Raw genomic sequence first — 20,371 nt, forward strand, 5'->3', positions numbered from 1 at the left:
TTATAGCTGGATCTCCTCTCTGAGAGTTGAGGCGATCTCGAAGGTCAACCCTCGGGGTGGCCCGAGGGCTTTGAGCCGAACTCAAACGATGGCGCAGGTCTTCGCCGGACATGCCACTTCGATGACTCCCGGTCCAGTAACTCCCGTTTGAAAAACTCGGAGCCCGCCGCTGAGGGTGAGGATCCGAGATTTCCCCGTGCGCTCGGCTGCGACAGGAAGGACCAGCGGAAGGAGGATTTCTCCTGCTGCTCCCATGAGCCGAAATGTCTCAGACTGGACGGGGAGGAGATGGGTATCTTATTGGTGACGGGGGATGCCTAACTGGTGACGCGATCTTAGTCCCGTCTGGGCGGATTAAGCTATGTCGCGGCCGATCCACTCTACCATTCCCCGCGTCCTGCGCTCGGCGGTCTGACAGTGGTGCAGGACGGCTGGCCGGGGTAGGCTGTTGTCGCGAGCCCTCCCCAGATCTCTTCCGCGAGCTGCCTCGGGCCCTTCTGGGTGCGCTCGAGGGTGGAATCGAGCTAGGAGTTGAGGTCCGGACCAATCGGCTGAATTGCTGATCGGCCCTAGGAAGTTCCTCAAACACAGTTTCCTGGTGGTGGTGTGATGTGGGAGTAGAATTCGGAGTCGAGGTTCTGACCGACCGGCTGGGCCTGGACCGACTATCCCGGCGGGACTTATGAGTCCCACTATGCCTCTTTCCGACGTTAGCATCGGTTGTAAGAGGGGGTAACCAGGCCAAGACTTCTTCGATTTGCTTGTTTGCTTTTGACAGTTGACTTCTCAACTATGTGTTTTCCATCTCTATCGTTGTGTAGAAATCCGGGTTCGGATTTGGCAGCCGGGGAGCCGAACTTCCGGTGTCGCCCTGGCCCATTGGCTACTTTCTCGGTCGCTGCTGAACCTCGGGGTTTTGTTCATCGGATATGGCGGCATGGGGGGCCTCCTGCCCATCACGTTGATCCGCTTCATTACCATGCCTCGAACGAGTAACCACCATGGTCAGGTTTCTGCAATAGCACCAATCTAAATCCTCTCAATGAAAACACCAAACTGTTGATGCGGTTCTTCGCCAACAGATAATTATACGAATAAACGGGATGGATTAGTGCTAAATGGTGAACCGTAATATGTAAATATTTATATACCAAGCTGGCGAAATTAGTCTTGTGGGATGGTTATCACTCCTTTCCTTTTAGGTGGTTCAAAGGTTAAAATCTCTCTAGTCCACTAGTCAATATTATTGACATCTCTCGAGTATTATTTACAGAGTGTTTCTTTACAATCAAAATGCCAACCCCTTGCAATGCCCAGGGTCTCCATATTTATAGGGAGAGGATATCTGGGTATTGGTAAAGGGGGTCATCCCGTGACCTTCTTACCCATCTTGTCACCTTTGTGACACTTATGATTAATTCCTAAAACCTGACAAGGAAGTGTTGTCTAATCAATAGGTAAGGGGGGATAATGGGCCGCATGGCCCAAACCAGTCGTGGGGTGCCTGAACACGCACGTTTATGCTGCGTGTCCGAGAATTCAGAAATGGAGTAGACATGTAATGTCTAATATGCGCACGTTTACATTGCATGGTTGACCTCACAAATGGTCGAGGGTGCCAGATCTATGCCGCACCTTGGGCTTGATGTAGCGGCAGCTTGTGATATCCATACTGCTGACCCGTTGCCTTCAAGTATACTTGCTAACTCTTTGATTAGCTCATGCTAAAGAGGTGGAGACTCGTAATAGCAGCTCCGGGTAGACGGTTTCCACATGTCGGATTGAATTATGCCCTTTTCCAGCTCGCTAATAACTCGTGGATATTTAGGGCGTACAGCTACACTCACAGAGCAGTTTCAGAAGTTCATTGCCTCGTAGCCACACGCCATGTCAGCCCCCTCACACATAGGTTTGCCTTCTAGTAGCACACTAGGTATATCTTCCTCTATATGGGTCCTTGATTCTGGAGCTTCACATCATATGTCACCTAATTCCAATTCTTTCTTGTCCATTAAATCAACACCCTCTGTATCTGTCATGATCGTTGATGGCACTCCCATGCCATTAGTAGGGATTGGCTCAATTTGCACTCCAAAAATGTCATTCTCTGATGTATATCATATTCCAAATTTTACTTTGAATCTTGTGTCTGTTGGTCAATTATGTGACTATGGTTTCTCAGTTATTTTCTCCAATTCTTGTTGTTATGTGCATGATCCTCATTCCAAGAAGCTGATTGGGACATGCCGTAGGCAGAGGGCTTTACATTTTAGATGAGCTGAAAGTTCCTGATGTTGCAGCTTCCAGTGTCGATTTGTCTTCATTTCGTTTAAGTTCATCTTCGTCTAGTTTTTATTTATGGCATTCTCGTCTTGGACATGTCACTGGTTCACGTTTAAAGTACTTAGCTTCCATAGGAGCATTAGGAAAGTTACAAACCCATGATATTTCAGATTGTTGTGGTTGCAAATTGGCAAAATTTTCTACTTTACCTTTTTATAAAAGTGTTTCTGTTTCTCTTGCACCTTTTGATTTGATTCACTCTGATGTTTGGGGGCCATCACCCGTTCTAACAAAAGGTGGACCATGTTACTATGTCTCTTTTATCGATGATTATACTCGTTTTTTTTGGGTCTATCTTATGAAATGTTGTTCTGATTTCCTCAGGATTTATCATATGTTTCGTGCTTTTGTTAAAACTCAACATAATGTTGTTATCAAATGTTTTCGATGTGATCTAGGTGGTGAATATACCTCCAATCGTTTCTCTGAATTGATTGCTTTAGATGGTACCTTACATCAAACCTCTTGCACTGATACACCAGAGAAAAATGGGGTTGCTGAAAGAAAACACAGACACGTTGTTGAAACTGCTCGTTCTCTCTTATTGTCTGCTTATGTTCCTAGTGAGTTCTGGGGGGAAGCCATTCTGACTGCAGCTCATTCAATCAATAGAATTCTGTCATCTGTCACTTCATGTTTGTCTCCCTTTGAAAAACTTTATGGTCACGCTCCTGATTATTCTTCATTGAGAGTCTTTGGTTCCACTTGTTTTGTTCTCCGTCCTCATGTTGAACGTAGTAAGCTTACTTCTCGTTCCGCTCTTTGTGTATTTCTTGGTTATGGTGAAGGTCAAAAAGGATATCGATGTTATGATCCTGTTAGTCAAAAACTCTATGTTTCTCGTCATGTTGTGTTTCTTGAGCATATACCTTTCTACTCTATTCCTTCAGACACCTCCAATCTACACAAATCCGATCTCACTCGTATTGATCCATTTGATTCTTGTACTGTTGATACTCTTAACTCTGCAGATGTCGGTTCTCAGCTTGTCGAAGTCCCTTCTGTCCCCACTACTACCCAAGATGCTTCTGAGATTGTGGATCCTGCTCCTCCTCCTCCTTCTCCTCCTCGCTACCCTCAAAGAATTCATAAGTCCACGCAGTTACCTGATTTTTTCTACTCCACTTATTCTAATTCTTTATCTTCTTTTTTGACTTGTATTCACCAACTCTCTGAGCCCTCTTCCTATAAAGAGGCTATTCTTGACCCTCTTTGGCAGCAAGCAATGGCTGAAGAACTCTCTGCATTGTACAAGACAGGTACTTGGGATATTGTTCCTCTTCCTGTGGGGAAGCGTGCTATTGGTTCCCGTTGGGTTTACAAGATCAAGACTAAGTCTGATGGGTCAGTAGAGCGGTACAAAGCTCGTTTGGTTTCTAAAGGCTTTGCTCAAGAGTATGGGATGAATTATGAGGAAACTTTCGCTCTAGTTTCCAAAGATACCACTATTCGTACTCTCATTGCTGTGGCTTCTGCTCGACAGTGGTCCATTTCTCAAATGGACGTTAAAAACGCCTTCTTGAACGGGACTCTTCAAGAAGAAGTTTACATGGTTCCTCCCCCAGGTGTTCCTCATAATTCAGGAGAAGTTTGCAGATTGAAGAAGGCTCTTTATGGGCTTAAACAAGCTCTCCGAGCCTGGTTTGAAAAATTCTCCATCGTGATTACATCTCTCGGCTTCCATCCCAGTGCACATGATTCAGCTCTCTTTGTTAGGTGTACTTCTTCTGGCCGCACTTTACTCTCTTTATATGTTTGATGATATGATTATCATCGGGGATGCTGTGAATGGGATAACGGAGTTGAAAACGCACTTGGCTCGTGAATTTGAGATGAAAGATTTGGGTTCCCTGCGGTACTTTTTAGGGATAGAAGTAGCTTACTCTTCTCGTGGCTATCTTCTTTCTCAATCTAAGTACATTGCTGACATTCTCGATCAGGCTCGTCTCTCTGATGCTCACACTGTTGACACCCCTCTTGAGCTTAATGCCGGTATTCTTCATCTGATGGTGTTGCCTTGTCAGATCCCTCTCTATATCGCACTCTGGTTGGTAGCTTAGTGTACCTTACTATCACCAGGCCAGACATCGCTTATGCAGTTCACATTGTCAGTCAGTTTGTTGCATCTCCCACTACCATTCATTGGGCAGCTGTGCTTCGTATTCTTCGATATCTTCGGGGAACTCAATTTCAGAGTCTGCTATTTCCATCTACGTCTACTTTAGAGTTACGTGCCTACTCAGATGTAGATTGGGGTGGTGATTGTACTGATCGCAAATCTACCACTGGTTTTTGTATATTTTTTGGAGATTCTCTTATTTCTTGGAAGAGTAAAAAATAGACTGTTGTCTCTCGATCGTCTACAGAAGCAGAATATCGTGCCATGGCCTCCACTACTGCTGAAATTGTTTGGTTGCGTTGGTTACTTGCCGATATGGGTGTTATTCTCTCATATCCCACTCCGATGCTTTGTGACAATGTTAGTGCTATTCAGATTACTCGCAATTCCGTTTTTCATGAGCACACGAACACATATTGAGATAGATTGTCATCTTACTCATCACCACTATTAGAATGGGACTATCACCTTACCATTTGTCACTTCCGCTATGCAGATTGTCGACTTGTTTACGAATGCTTATTATATTTCTCGTTTTCGTTTCTTAGTTAGCAAACTCTAGATGTTAATAATATCTAGAGGGGATGTTAATAATATAAGTTTTATTATTATGTAATGGTAGTTTAGTCTTTTAGCCTCTCATTATTTTGGCTATATATTTTGTTGCTCTTGTACTTTTATTTTCATCTTTTTGATATAATGAAAACCTAGCATCCCTTTTGATTCTCTATCAAATCTCCTTTGTCTATTTGCAAAATTATCAATAGCATCATCAGCGTGAACCATAATTATTGTACTATTATAACAACCAAAAAGTCCTACACCCTATAACAAAAACAAGAAACTATACAAAGGACCTCGGCAGCAAGTACCACAAGCCTAGTTCAAGCACATTATTATTTCACATGCATTATTACTACATAATTCATATAAAAGTCATATGAAGAATGATCAAATCTGCAAAATGGGATCCTCTAAATTTTTGCTGAAACTATTAAGAATTATTGAAATTCAAGTATTATTGCTTCTGTTTCTCTGCAGTGGAGACACAGATTCAGTGGTTCCAGTCACTGCCACAAGGTTCTCCCTCAGCCATCTTAATCTCCCCACGAAAACTAGGTGGTATCCATGGTATACAGGAGAGGTACTCGAAATATAACACAGATCAATTATGGGATGGTTATTTCTAAAAGTTGTGGAACTAAATATTTGTATTCATAGGTTGGAGGATGGACGGAGGTTTACAAGGGGCTAACTTTTACAACAATCAGAGGAGCTGGCCATGAGGTTCCACTTTTTCAGCCGAAACGAGCCTTCATTCTCTTTAAATCGTTTTTGGCAGGGAAAGAATTGCCAAAATCTTGACAGTGGAAGAGCTCCAACAAGAAGGGTGCATAAGTTTGAAAGAGATGACCATAAAAATGATGGATTAGTGATGAAGCAACTAGATAATAGGAACCATTCATTCAAGTTCAGTAATGATATTCTCATGTAATTCACTTCTGTCTTGTATATTTCTGGTAAACTGGGAATGAAGACAGAAATTTAAATTCAAACATTAGAAAAATTCTTCAATGCAAGACATTTTTCAATCACCAAAAATGCCCACACCACATTCGAATGCAGAAAGTAGAGCTTCCTTGAAATGGTAATAATCAAGAGTAATGTGCATAGGAATAAAAAGCAGTATTTCCATACCAAATAAATCTATAATTCACTTCTTAAATCACAAAAATAAAAGAAAATCTAATCACTCAAAATGAACTACCGGGAGGGGAGGAAAAGCCATTGGCACATTCCTTGCTCACATCCACTCTGCTGTGTTCTTTCTAAGTTGTATGGTGCTATGCTGATGATCAAGTTAGTTCAAAATAGTGAAACAAATATGCAACATTCATTATTGGTATTGAGACCATAGATATATCAGTTCAAAACCCTCTCTTTCCATTCAAAGAGTAAATAAAACAATGCTTAACTTATCGCCCTTACAAATTTAGCACTTATGTCTGGTTTGTATACAAAATTGACTAGACAAGTACAGGGGGGGGGAGGGGAATAATTACTTCAGCACATCATTGAGGCCTTGAGGCATTCCTAAACTCTGGCCAAGATCGCTCATTCTTTCCTTCAATAGCCTAAGGAATAAAAAATATATATATTTTCATTCCTGAAAATAAAATATGAAGTGAAAATTCACTCTTTGTAACACTATATAAATCTTACCAAGACACTTTTCTGGTGTGCATCTTTGTATGCCTCAGTAACCAAAAGGGAAAGTTTCTGCATTACAAAGACGATTAAATGAAAATACTTCCTTAAATAGCATCTCACAATATATTAACAGGTGAGGATGCCAAGCTAGTGGTGAGGTGGTGATTGTTTTTACAAACATGCCCATATAATGATAAACATTGATTGTGAAAATAAATTCAAGGAACAATGACATGCAATTTCATCTGGTTATGAAATTCTCCACATGAGATGCATTCTCCTCTGTTAACTTTCATAGCACGGTGTATGTAAATTGTGAGCAAAAGTTGCATTAGCTAGCAAGTCATTGAAAGAAATAAGATACACACACGCATATATATATATATATAGAGAGAGAGAGAGAGCAAAAACTTAACACGAATTTTAAAAAGCACAAAATATAAAAAAAAAATCGGAAAGAAAGGCATGAAAATTGGCTAGAGAAAATTCATAATGCAAACTAACGGAGAATAGTCAAGTGTTGGCAACAAAAGAGCAGAAAAATGATCATATATGCATCAAAATAAAAACAAGGTTAACGTTTTAATATTATCTCCAAGTTCAGGAGCCTGCAGAACAGAGAGAGAGAAAGTTCCATAAAAAACCCCTCCTGCTAGAAACCAACCTCCTATTATGGATTCATTCCTCAATAGGAAGTAAAAACAAACTATAAGTATACTCGTACGTAGAAAAACTTGTGTTCTTCAAACAAGAATTGTGTAATGTATAGGACCAAGCCCAACAGTTCTTAACACCTCAGATTAATAAAACCCCACGAAATAAACTTCAAAACTCTAACTACAAACATATAATAAGTGCAAATACAACATTAACAATCAACAAGCTATAACAAATGGTAGAAAGGATATACAATCATCATTAAGATATAAAGGGAAACACCTTCTGTCACAATAGCTGAATCTTTTTCACAAACAACGAAGCTAACCCCATATTCAGACTATCTCAAGACATAAAAGAAATAAACCAAGGAGAAGAGGAAAAAGAGGAGCCAGATGGTCCCATGGCCATATTCCATTCCTAAAAATTGGGTCTCAAATGGTTGAACTATTCTCCACTCCAATTTCTGAGCTTCTCTATATTTATCAGTACTCTTTGTTCGTAATAAAAGGGTCTTATAAAACTGAAACTCCACACAAAGAAAGCTTCACTGTAGCTTTACTCCATATATTCCAGAAAAACCAAACGTTGTTTTTTTTCTTTCATTTCCGTTTTCCCCGAGAAAATACTATATTTGGCGTTTAATCAACACACCAGCCCATAATAAACTACTTACAAATAATAACAAAACAAATAATAACAAAACAGAGAAATACCCGAAAAACAATTCATCTCAAAATCAATCAAATTGTAGACAAACGTAGAACAAGTTATCTATGAACAAAAACAATATCTGTGAATTTTGAGACTAAGCACCTCAGTACTGTACTTTGAATTTTTATAGAATAACACAAAGACTAGAGATACAGAGAAGCTAAAAAAGAAAAAAGAACGAAAGAAACACAAATGGAAGATAACTATTTGAAATTACGATCTTGATTTCTGCCCATAGCTTTACCCTAATTTCTTCTTCTTCTTCTTCCTTTGCAATACAAAGATATACAATGGTACAACACGAGTCAATACCCTTACAAATTCACATTTACAGAGCAGAAGCCCCAAATATCAAACCCAGAACAGAACTTAACCATTTCCCACGTATAATAAATTCACCACAAAGAACAACCAAATATGCTAATGCCGGAAAAAGCACCAAATCTTAAAGAATGTCGTTTGAAAGAGATGCTTACACAGATCTGCCCAGACACCGGAAGTTCTTGCTTCCCCAAATTTGCCCAAACGTTACGACTTTGTCGTGCCCAGAACATTAATGAGATGCTCGGATGCAGGGACAACAATGTTTGCCTCGTTCGGCGCTTCGTTGACAGGGACGACGATGCAGATGGAGGAGGGATGAAGATGGAGCGAGTAGGACAGAGCAGCAGCTGAAGAAATCGGGGAAAAAAGAAGAAGAAGAAATCGGGGGAAAGAGAAACAAGGTCAGAGGGAAAAATAAAATAATACCTTTAGTTTTTTACTTTTATTAAATAAAATCTTATTATAAAATCAATTTCTTTAATTTCCTTTTGGCCCCAAATTAAAAAATCATCTCTATTAAGTCCTTTACTAAATTCATTTCATTTTTTAAAAACCCCAATTATAATTAAATAACATTTTAATCCAATAATCTTGACTAATCAAAATTCTTTCTTTTAATCCCAAATATTATAATTAAATCATAATTTATTTTAAATCTCACAAATTTTAGGATAAACCTTACATCCAATTGGAGATATATTATTATTTATTCCAATAAATGATAATATAAATTAAGAGGGAAATATTTATTCATAGTCTCAAAACTAGTATAAGGGAAATTGGTGGCAAAAATACCCAATGTTTTGGATTTCTTGCGATTTAGTACCCAATTATTTTTTTAGCGGGAAAAGTACTCAATATCAAGTTCCATCAGTTTCTGTAGGTACCCACTTTAACAGAGCTGTTAATTTCTGTAGGAACAGTAAGGGATCTTGATCACCAAGAGCAAAATCACACTATTAATCTAGCGTTTAGAGGCTCGACAATTAGTTCTGAAGTGGCACACTACGACTTTCGTGCTATGTTTAATTGTCAAATTTTTAATTAATTATTTTTTTAAGTGTTACCAAACAACACCATTATTAATGAATTTTTAATAAAAGAAATATTCTTTTATTAAATATATAATAATTAATTCAATTAGCTATTAATATTACAAAAAAGTATTAAAAATTTAAACAATTATTTGAATAACTTATTTAAAAGCAAAACTCATTTTTTAACTAGTAGCTATTGTGTGTTGTAAATTATTAATTAATATTTTTTATTAATATATTTACATAAAATATATTAAATTATATTAAAAAAATACAAATTAAATTAGTACGTCGCTTCAAGTGAGTTTTAATTTGCATGGCACAACAGTTTGTGAGCGATTGTTGTGTCATGTATATTTTTAACATGACACGACCGTTCTACTACAAACGTCATCTCATGCATGTCGTCTAAGTACAATTTTGTAGTATCCCTACGCTTAGGATCAACGTAGCTTTTCTGTCTGCTCTACAAAGCGAGCATTCGAGCTCAAATCTTCTCGATAGCCTTATTAGTCTTCTGAACCATCTCCGGTCCCAAATACTTCATCTCACTCATCTCATCCCAATGAATGGGCGATCTACACCTCCTCCCATATAACATCTCGTATTGAGCTACTCCAATTGTTGATTGAGAACTATTGTTGTATGAAAACTCAATCAACGAGAGATACGTACTCCAAGACCCCTTAAAGTCTATCATACATGCCCGAAGCATGTCCTCCAACATGTGAATCATCCTCTCAGACTGTCCATCAGTCTGAGAATGAAAGGCCGTACAGAACTTCAGCTGAATCCCCATAGCCTTTTGTAAACTTCCCCAAAACTTGGAGGTAAATATAGGATCTCGATTTGATAGTATAGACTTGGGAACTCCATGGAGATGTAGAATCTCCCTCACGTACAGCTTCGCATACTGATCCACAATATAGGTCGTCTTCACTGGTAGAAAGTGAGCTAACTTGGTGTATCTGTCTACTATCACCCACACCGAGTCATGTAATCCCACTGTCCTGGGTAAACCTCCCACAAAATCCATGGTAATGTCCTCCCATTTCCACTCGAAAATACCCAAAGGTTTTAGCAACCCCACTAGTCGCTGATGCTCAGCCTTCACCTGCTGACAGATTAAACACTTGGCCACGTACTCCACTACATCTTTCTTCATCTCAGGCCACCAATATAATGTCTGTAGATCCTGATACATCTTCGTGGTGCCTGGATGGAGTGAGTACATCGTAGAATGGGATTCATCTAATATCTCTCATCTAATACTAATATCTGTCGGAATACAAACCCGACCCTTATATCGCAGTAACCCTGTCTTTGAAATAGAATATTCCTTAGCCACTCCAGGTAAGACATTACCTCTAACCTCCTGCAACTGCGCATCATTCATTTGACCCTCTCTTATCCTCTCCAGGAGGGTAGATTGTAAGGTAATGTTGAACAACCAACCCACAACCAACTTTATCCTCGTTCTAATCATCTCTTCTGCCAACTCTCTCGATATTTGCGTTGAGCTAAACAACTGCCACGGGCCCCTCCGGCTCAACGTGTCTGCCACTACATTGGCTTTCCCTGGGTGGTAAAGGATATCACAATCATAGTCCATTACTAACTTCAGCAAACATCTCTGCCTCATGTTCAAATCCTTCTGGGTGAAGAAATACTTCAAGCTCTTATGATTGGTGTATATCTCACACTTCTCCCCATACAGATAATGTCGCCAAACTTTCAGTACGAATACCACCGCTGCCAATTCCAAATCATGGGTAGGATACCGCTGCTCATACTCCTTCAGCTGCCATGATGCATAAGCGATAACCTTTCATTATGCATCAACACACATCCCAATCCCAACCTCAATGCATCAAAGTATACCATAAACTTCCCTCCCTCCAAAGGAAGACTCAACATCGGAGTAGTAATCAACCGTCACTTCAATTTCTGGAAGTTATTCTCACACTTTTCTGACCATACGAACTTCAGATTCTTCCGTGTTAATTCTGTCATTGGTGCAGCAATCTTCGAGAACCCTTCTATAAATCGTACGTAATAACCCGCTAATCCAAGGAAGCTCCTAACCTCTGAGGAGTTCCTTGGCCTCAGCCAATCTCTTACTGCCTCTACCTTAGATGGATCCACCTTAATCCCATCTTCACCAACAATATGTCCGATGAATGTCACTTCTAGTAGCTAGAACTCACACTTCTTAAACTTGGCATACAACCGATACTCTCTCAATCTCTACAATACATGTTGGATATGCTGTTCATGCTCTGCCTCTGAACTGGAGTAAACCAAGATGTCGTCGATGAAGACAATCACAAACTGATCCAAGAAGTCCTTGAACACCCTGTTCATCAAATGCATGAATGCTGCTGGGCCATTGGTCAAACCAAATGCATGACCAAGAACTCATAATGCCCATACCTCGTTTGAAAGGTCATCTTTGGTATATCATCATCCTTGATCCTTAACTGGTGATAACCAGATTGAAGATCAATCTTCAAGAATACCGTCTTTCCCTGCAGCTGGTCGAACAGGTCATCAACCCTTGGTAAGGGGTATTTGTTCTTGATGCTCAACTTGTTCAACTCCCTGTAGTCTATACACATCCCTAGATTCCCGTCCTTCTTCTTCACAAACAAAACCAGAGCACCCCTTGGCGAGAAGCTAGGCATAATAAATCCCAAATCAAGAAGCTCTTGTAACTGTATCTTCAACTCTTTCAGTTTCGCCGGAGCCATCCTATACAGTGCCCTCGACACTGGCTCTCACCTCGACGCTAACTCAATGAAGAACTGAATCTCCTTGCGTGGCAGCAGTCCTAGCAAATCCTCATGGAACACATCTAAGAACTCGCATACCAATCTGGTCTCTCCCGGCCCTACTTGCATAACCCTGGTGGTATCCACCACACTAGTTAGAAAACATATACAACCTTCTTCCAACAGGTCCCTAGCCCTTAATGATGATATCATGGGTATGCGAGTTCCATGCACAACACCCACAAAAAAGAAGGGATCCTCTCCCTCAGGCTCAAAAGTTACCGTCTTTTTCCTACCATCAATGGTAGCCCCATATTTGACATGCCAATCCATCCCTAGAATCATATCAAAATCATCCATACTCAACTCGATCAAGTCTAATGATAGTTCCCTACTATCTACCATCATTGGCAGTGCTCTAATCAACCTCCTAGAAACTACCAGTTTCCCTGTAGGCAGTATAGTCCCAAACCCTGCAGTATAATACTCATTAGGTCTACACAATCTATCAATTACCTTACTAGAAACAAACGAATGTGTAGCACCAGAGTCAATCAATACAGTATAAGAAGAGCCAGCGCTAGAAAGCTAACTTGTCACTACCGAGGGACTAGCCTCAGCCTTTGCATGCGTCAAGGTAAACAATCGAGATGGAGTCAAGCTGTCCACCTTCCCTGGTTCCTCCTTCTTCGCTATTGGGCAGTCTTTCTTAAGGTGCCCCACCACCTCGCACAGATAGTAAGCCTTTGCCGACATTCGCCCAGATGGCGCTTCCTGCACCTCGTGCATTCAAGGTAACTCTTCCATAGCGATCACCCTAAACACCCCGACCCCTCCTATCAGGTGCAATAGTGGTTGAGGTGTCAAGGGTCTTCCTCTTCAGATCGTTGGGGCCTCCGCCCCTACCACACCTTGTGTATGGAGGCACTGCTCTGCGAACCTCTCATCTCACAACGTTCTCCCTCCAAATCTTATTCTCTGCCTCTTCAGCGGTAAGAGCCTTCTCAACGGCCTGGGCATAAGTCGTTCCCCCAGGTACTGTTGTAATTCTCACATCTCAGGATATCATAGCATTAAGCCCTCGAATAAATCTATCATGTCTGGCTGCATCTGTAGGCACTAGATCTGGTGCAAACTTTGCAAGCCTATCGAACTTCAAGGCATACTCTGTGACTGTCATGTTGCCCTGCACCAACCCCACGAACTCATTCACCTTCGCTACCCTGACGGCAACGTTATAGTATTTCTTGCTGAACATATCTCTAAACCCATCCCAACTTAGAATAGAAACGTCCTTGGTCTGTGATGCCACCTCCCACAAAATACGGGCATCCTCTCTAAGCATATAGGTGGCACAGGCCACCCTATTATTACCTTCCACCCTCATGAAATCCAGAATGGAAGTAATCATACTCATCAACTGTTCAGCCTGATAGGTTATCTACAAGTTAATCTATAATCAACGACTCGATGATCAGGCAATGATGACAGGTTAACACTATTTCCATCGTCCACCATTGAAACTCAACCAACCACAAGCAATCAAGATGCAAACAATCATTCAAATATTCATTCACATACATCAGCAATGCTAATAAGCACGCCTCATAATAATCACACAACAGTCAAGGGCCAGGCCCTATCAGTATCTCATGCTCCCTATTAATCACACAAATTAAAACATTTATATTTCATTCAAGCATTTAAACATATGATCACATATATACAATTACCAAACCCAGAGTCGAGCTTGTCTTTAGCGGCGAGTGTACATGCCCAACCAGTCTTCAGGAACCCTTAAACCTAGATCGCTTTGATACCAAGTTGTAACACCCTGGATAGCCAGATCGTTACACTGTGTATTTAAAAATAGTGCAGGACTTGCTACTCAAGTCGTTTGAACAATAATGTGTTCCTAAAGTCAACTATCAAGTCAGGGTTAAAAGATTTTGATCATTAACGATTAATTTTCATTAAAATAGATGTTTGGTACATGGGATCCCAATGTAATGACCCAACTTATTCTAGACCTTGGACCATTAAAAAAATACTATACACATACACTAATCTTAAGAAAACATACATATGAAATAACCATAACTTTATTACAAACTGTAAGGCAAAGGTTTGAAATACATAAAAATTCAGAGTAGGATATGGGATCCCATTGTTTTGGAAATAAACATAACATAACTTAAATCTTAAATAATTGGTTACAAAATCAAGTGCGGAAATACATAGAAATCATAATTTAAAAGACTTAAACAACTTCATCCTCTAATCGTTCGCGCATTCCACCGATTCCATTCTCCTTTAATACATAATCCCAAGCTGCCAAGAATCTTCCCACCGCCATAATATATTCCCGCACATATAAAACATAAAGGAATGAGCCTAATGCCCAGCAAGGAAAATCTACTACAAGCATGAAACATAATCATACACATAAACTATAAACATATATCATATACTATAACACATAAATCATAATTCTAACCCATGTACATGGTAACTATTGGGGTTTGCTAACTAAGCAACTATAAGCCTCAATTTACAATGAGGCTTGCTAGTTAAGCAACTATAAGCCCCAAAAACATAAAAGTGTTGGGGTTTGCTATATAACAACTATAAGCCCAAAACATAAAAGTGTTAGGGTTTGTTATATAACAACTATAAGCCCCAAAAACATACATATATCATAACATATAAATCATCCTATAGAATAACATATTATATAAATATAGCACATATCACATAGGAACTATCCTATTTTCCTTACCAAATACTGGGATGTGAGAACAAGGTCAGGATTTTTGAACACTCCTAAAAACCATTAATAGAGAGGTGAGTATTCTAAAAGAAAATAGATGAAAAGAATGAACTAAACCATCGAGAAGATACTTACCAACAAGAACCTCAAGTTCAAAGAACTTAGATGCCTAACCAAGAATAAAGAATACTGAGTTAGGATTTGAGTACAGAAAAACTAAATAAAAAAAACTAAGGAAATATACAGAGATGAACTAGGAATAGGAATACCTTTGATTGCTTTATAACCGAACTATACCTCGAAACCGAAATACACTATAATTCTTACTTACCAAGTGTTTAATAAGCTTAGAATGATAAAGCTTATAACCCCAACCCAAGTGTTTAACACTCTAAAGTAAACCTAGCAGCTTGTAGGCTCTGAACTAAGCTTGAAGAATGAAATAAATGGCTGGGTACTAGGTCCTATTTATAGAGTTCAAGAATGAAAAGATCTTCATTTAGCTTGAACAAAAATAATGACTTTTAATTGAAAATCATTTGAATATTCATTCAGCAAAGGCTTAAGACTTGGTCAAAAAGATTATGGACTTATCAAGAGGTTAAGGATTAAAAAGGAGCTCGATTTCAAAATTATTCAAAATTCATGCCCTAGAGTCGATATATCGCCCAGGCTAGGCGATATATTGCCTGGGCTAATATTCCCGAGGCTCGTCGAAGTGGTCGTGCGAAGTTACGTGTTTTTCGTATCCCCGTGTGGCGATATATCGCTCCTAGAGCTGTGATATATCGGCATACGCTGAAATATTATACACGTAATTACACTTTTTCAGCCTAATTTGAATTGAGTAAACAATTTTGACTGATCTAATAACGATTTCAAAGCTGCTGGCAGACTCTGGGGTTTTCAAATATTACTCTTAATAAACTATTCCTAAAAAATACTTAATTTTTCATTAAACATACACATGACAAGTGTCATTATCTTATTGGGTCTATCTAAACCTTATAGTATAATAAATATCATCTTCATAATCAGTCATATTAATCAAACCTTTATAATTAATATTCTTAAACTATAGGTTAAACTTATAAAATCTACAAGTGTTGCTACGAGTGTCCAACTAAGTCCCGGCTTGAACCAAAATCCACAGTCATAAACATACTGCAACTACTACTAGCTATTACTATTACTACTACTATCTAACTAGCTAAGTAAATTTCTTGGACTCTACACCCAAAAACAGGGTTTAAGAGACAATTTACAACTCCCAAAAGTTATATACAATCAGTGGCCACTCTAATGGGAAAATACAAATTTTAGACTTTGTCCCTGTACTTTCCCTCGGCCATGGCGGACGAGCAGCTGAAAATGTACACCTCACCCCCAGAGCTCTCTAACTCATGGCTGATCAAGCTTACCCTTGCCTTTACCTACACCACGTAGCACTCGTGAGCCAAGACCCAGCAAGAAAACTATAACAACAGATACATAATCATTTATTGCAACCAATCAATCAAAAGACAGTTATTCAGAAATTTAACAAGTCATAAGCTTCAAACTCCTAACAGTAAACATGTACGTTCAACAATAGATCTCAATCAATATACAAATGTTCAGGGTTGGCCCCCTTAGGCCGAGCCCTCTGTTTACTCAACTGACTCTGGCTTGCTTAGGGCGAGTCCAGTGTTTATCTAGCTGGCCCTGGCTCATAGTGGCCTAGTCGCGTCCTGTGCGCATGTATCAGCCCCGGCAATCTTAGGCTCATCATTTCATATTTCGCATAACCATATCATAGTTACACAACACAGCCACACAAGGGTGTAGTTTTCTTACCTTGAGTTTTGAGTAGAGGATGCAGAACAGTCCCGAACACGATCCTTAGTCCCGAGCCTTGGCGATAAACCTAGTCACAATGGCCAATGGGTAATTATCAATTTCTAATCCAAATAAATACTTAGGAGACAAATACTAGCAACCTGGACCTCGATTTCTACTAAACCGTGTAGTAGAAATCATCCTGAGCGCTTAGGTTCAAATCCCCAAGCCCTACCAATTCTAGAAACCATCTTAAGGCAAAAACCCCTAGGCGAGCTACAACTTGACCCTAAGGGACATGGCGCGCCCCCAAGTCAGAGACTAAATCCTTAAGCATCAGGGGTAGGTGGGTCGTGACTTGCCCCCTAGGGTCGCGACGCGCCTTCACGTCAGAGAGCCACCTAGCGCCATCTGAGCATGCGGGCCACGGCGCGCCCCTGCGAACCCAGATTTTTTGGGTTTGCTCCACCTCTTTCCAGCAAAAAACCTCAAAACTTCAAACTAAACAAACCTCCCAACCAAGACCAAACTTAGCTACGAGTTCATGACTTTGAATCACCCAATTTAAACACAAAACCACAACAATAAACTGAAACTACCACCCCAATTGAACATCAATTAATTACTCAAAAACCCAGTCCAATTTCCCATCTTGACATCCTAAATCTTAGCACAAGAACAAGATGAACCTACACAATCAAAATTCTGAACCCTTACCTCAATTACAGCTTAGTTCTCCAGCACTCTTCTGGTTAAATCCAACTTAATTTCTTCAGTAGCTCAAGCCTCTCCCTCTCCTTCAAATTTCTTCCAAAATTCCAGCTTAAGGCCCAAGTTCTGTGCCCTTTTTCCTCTTTAGCTTCAAGGCACAATGAGAGGGAAAATGTGAAATCGTGAGAGAGAGAACAAGAGAATATGACAAAATTCTTTAAGGTCCCTGATCCTTCCCTACATATCTGAATGTATCTTAAGCCAAAAAGACACTTTTTCCCCTTAAACTATTCAATCTTCTAAGGGCTCCTAAGGGTAAAATGGTCATTCTTCCTGATTCCCGCTAATTCCTCAAGTGTTCCTAGCATTTACTAATTAATTCCTTCGTGTCCAATTAATCACAAAATACTTATTCAATACTTAATAAATCCCAATATAATGTCTAAATTCCCAAAAATACCCCTAGGCTTCCCCGAGCTGGGTATTAAACCCCGCTGTGACTATTTCGCTAATCCGCTCACTAGGATCGTCTCGAGCCATAAACTGCAAATATATCCACATAATAATGTGGTCTCAACCATTTATCACATATAATCACATTTATTCCCTTAATGGGCCAAAATTATAAATATGCCCTTATAAGCTATAAAGGGCTCACATGCATATTTAGTACTCATAAATGTGCATTTAACATACTTATATAATCATATTAATCATGCATGCCATGAAATCATGCATTTAACCAATTAAACATACATATACCAATAATGCCATCCCTACAAGCTAATCAAGGCCCTAAGCCCTATTAGCAATTTTGGGTCGTTACAAGGCAGGTCCTCCATGTCTTCATTGGTGATAGGTAAACAGTCAATAACATTAGAAACAAGATCAGCTGTGGTACCATAAATACCTGGTTCTTTATGTAGAGTTTCTCTTGACAATTGCACAGTCTCTCTTTGTTTGGGCGATTGGTCAGCTTGGTTTGTGAATTGTTGTACTTTTGAAGATTTATGCCTACGGGAGTAGACACACAACTCTTTGGATTTTTCTTGGGGATCTTCCTTTATTCCAGTATCAGGATCATGGAAGTTGGAAGTAAGATTTGGAGTAGGATCTATAGGAATAGGCAGAGGTGTTTCCCAAAACCGACCCTCATCATGGCTCTCCCCCTAAAGTGAAGTTTTTTTGTAGTAGGGTTGGGTTTCAAAGAATGTAACATCATTTGAAACATAGAACCACTTGGTGGTAGGATTGTAGCATTTGTATCCTTTCTTGGTTGAGGAATATCCTAAGAAAATGCAACGGGAGGCCATGGGGTATAATTTTCCACGTTGAACACGTGGTATTGAAGAAAAGAAACACAACCAAATATCTTGGCTGGTAGATCAGACCCTATTAGTCTAGTTTGAGGATGGGAACTACATAAAACTGTGAGTGGAGTTTTGAATTTTAACACTTGTGATGGCATCCTATTTATAAGATATGATGCTGTTAAAATGGATTCTCCTCAAAACCTTTTAGGAACATTTGTTTGGAACATAATGGCCCTAGCAACCTCTAAGAGATGACAATTCTTACGCTCAGCTATCCTATTTTGTTTGGGGGAATCAATGCAAGAACTTTGATGAATAATTCCATTTTGTGCAAGATAATCATTCAATATTTCATTAAAATATTTCGTCCCATTATCAGTGCGTAGAATTTGAATATTTGGGTTAAACTGACTTTTAATCATTGAATGGAATTTTTTGAAAATAACTTTAGCATCAGATTTCTCTTTGAGTAAATAAACCCAGCAGACCCTAGAATGATCATCTATGAAAGTGATAAACCATTTTGTTTTGGTTAAATTATTAATCTTAGATGGTCCCCACAAGTCACTATGGATTAGAGAGAATGGAGAGGAGGATGTATAGGGTCGAGATTTAAAAGGTAAACGAGTTTGTTTTGCAAGTTGACATGAATCACACTGAAACGAGCTCGAATCTTTATTTTTTAAAAGTAATGGAAATAAGTGTTTAAGGTAAGGAAAACTAGGATGGCCAAGCCTACAATGCCATAGAGGAAGAGTCACACAAACTTATTTGAGCTTGTCCAAACACATGCATTTCATCTTCAAGAAAGTACATCTCTTCACATTCCTTCGTACTCCCAATCGTCTTCCCCGAGAGATCCTAAAATTCACAACAAACAGGAGAGAATTTAGCCACAAACTCTTGATCCTTAGTCAGTTTACTAATGGAGATCAGATTGTAAGACATATTTTGTACATGGAGAACTGATTTAAGAGCAAGTGAATGAGATAATTTTATAGAACCTTTTTCTTGCTACAGAAGACAAGGTTCCATCTGCTATCCTTACTTTATAGTTACCTGAACATGGAGTGTATGGATCAAAAAGACTAGAGGTACCCGTCATATGGTTTGAAGTGCTTGAGTCAACTATCCAAGAATTGGGATTGAATTTTTTGACACTTAAAATAGTGGGAGAAATACATGATTGAACCACGGCACAAGTTGAAGGACCAAATTGTTGAGTGGTTGTTTCAGATGTTTTTGATGAGTTAAGAAGTCGTTGAAGTTGCTCAAATTGCTCTGGGGTTAAAGTCATACTGGTTGGCTCATTTCCAGCAACAAAATTACAATTTTCAGTGGGACGGGATGGTTTCCAATTATCTGGTTTGCCATGCAATTTCTAGCAAGTTTCAGGGGTATGGCCTTTCTTCTTGCAATGGTCGCACCATGGTTGATCCCCATGCCGAGCACCTTCAGAATCATTTTGATTGTCTCCACGTCATGCAGCAAAAGCAGATACCTCATCTTATTGTTCTTTGACAGTCCCCATCATCACTTGTCACCGACTTTCTTCTCTTCGAACTTCAGCGAATTATTCCTGC

General features: G+C 39.5%; 1 long non-coding RNA gene across 1 annotated transcript; it reads right to left on the minus strand.

Moving 5' to 3' along the window:
* Nucleotides 1-6,337: 6,337 nt before the first annotated feature.
* On the minus strand, nt 6,338-8,783 carry LOC133777849 (uncharacterized). The gene is made up of 3 exons (XR_009868890.1): nt 8,521-8,783; nt 6,686-6,742; nt 6,338-6,597 (listed from the first exon to the last, which is right to left on the minus strand). It is a non-coding gene; the product is annotated as an uncharacterized LOC133777849 (long non-coding RNA).
* Between the last annotated feature and the right edge of the window lie 11,588 nt (nt 8,784-20,371).

The sequence above is a fragment of the Humulus lupulus genome, chromosome 5 (assembly GCF_963169125.1).
Source record: "Humulus lupulus chromosome 5, drHumLupu1.1, whole genome shotgun sequence".
Classification (NCBI taxonomy): domain Eukaryota; kingdom Viridiplantae; phylum Streptophyta; class Magnoliopsida; order Rosales; family Cannabaceae; genus Humulus; species Humulus lupulus.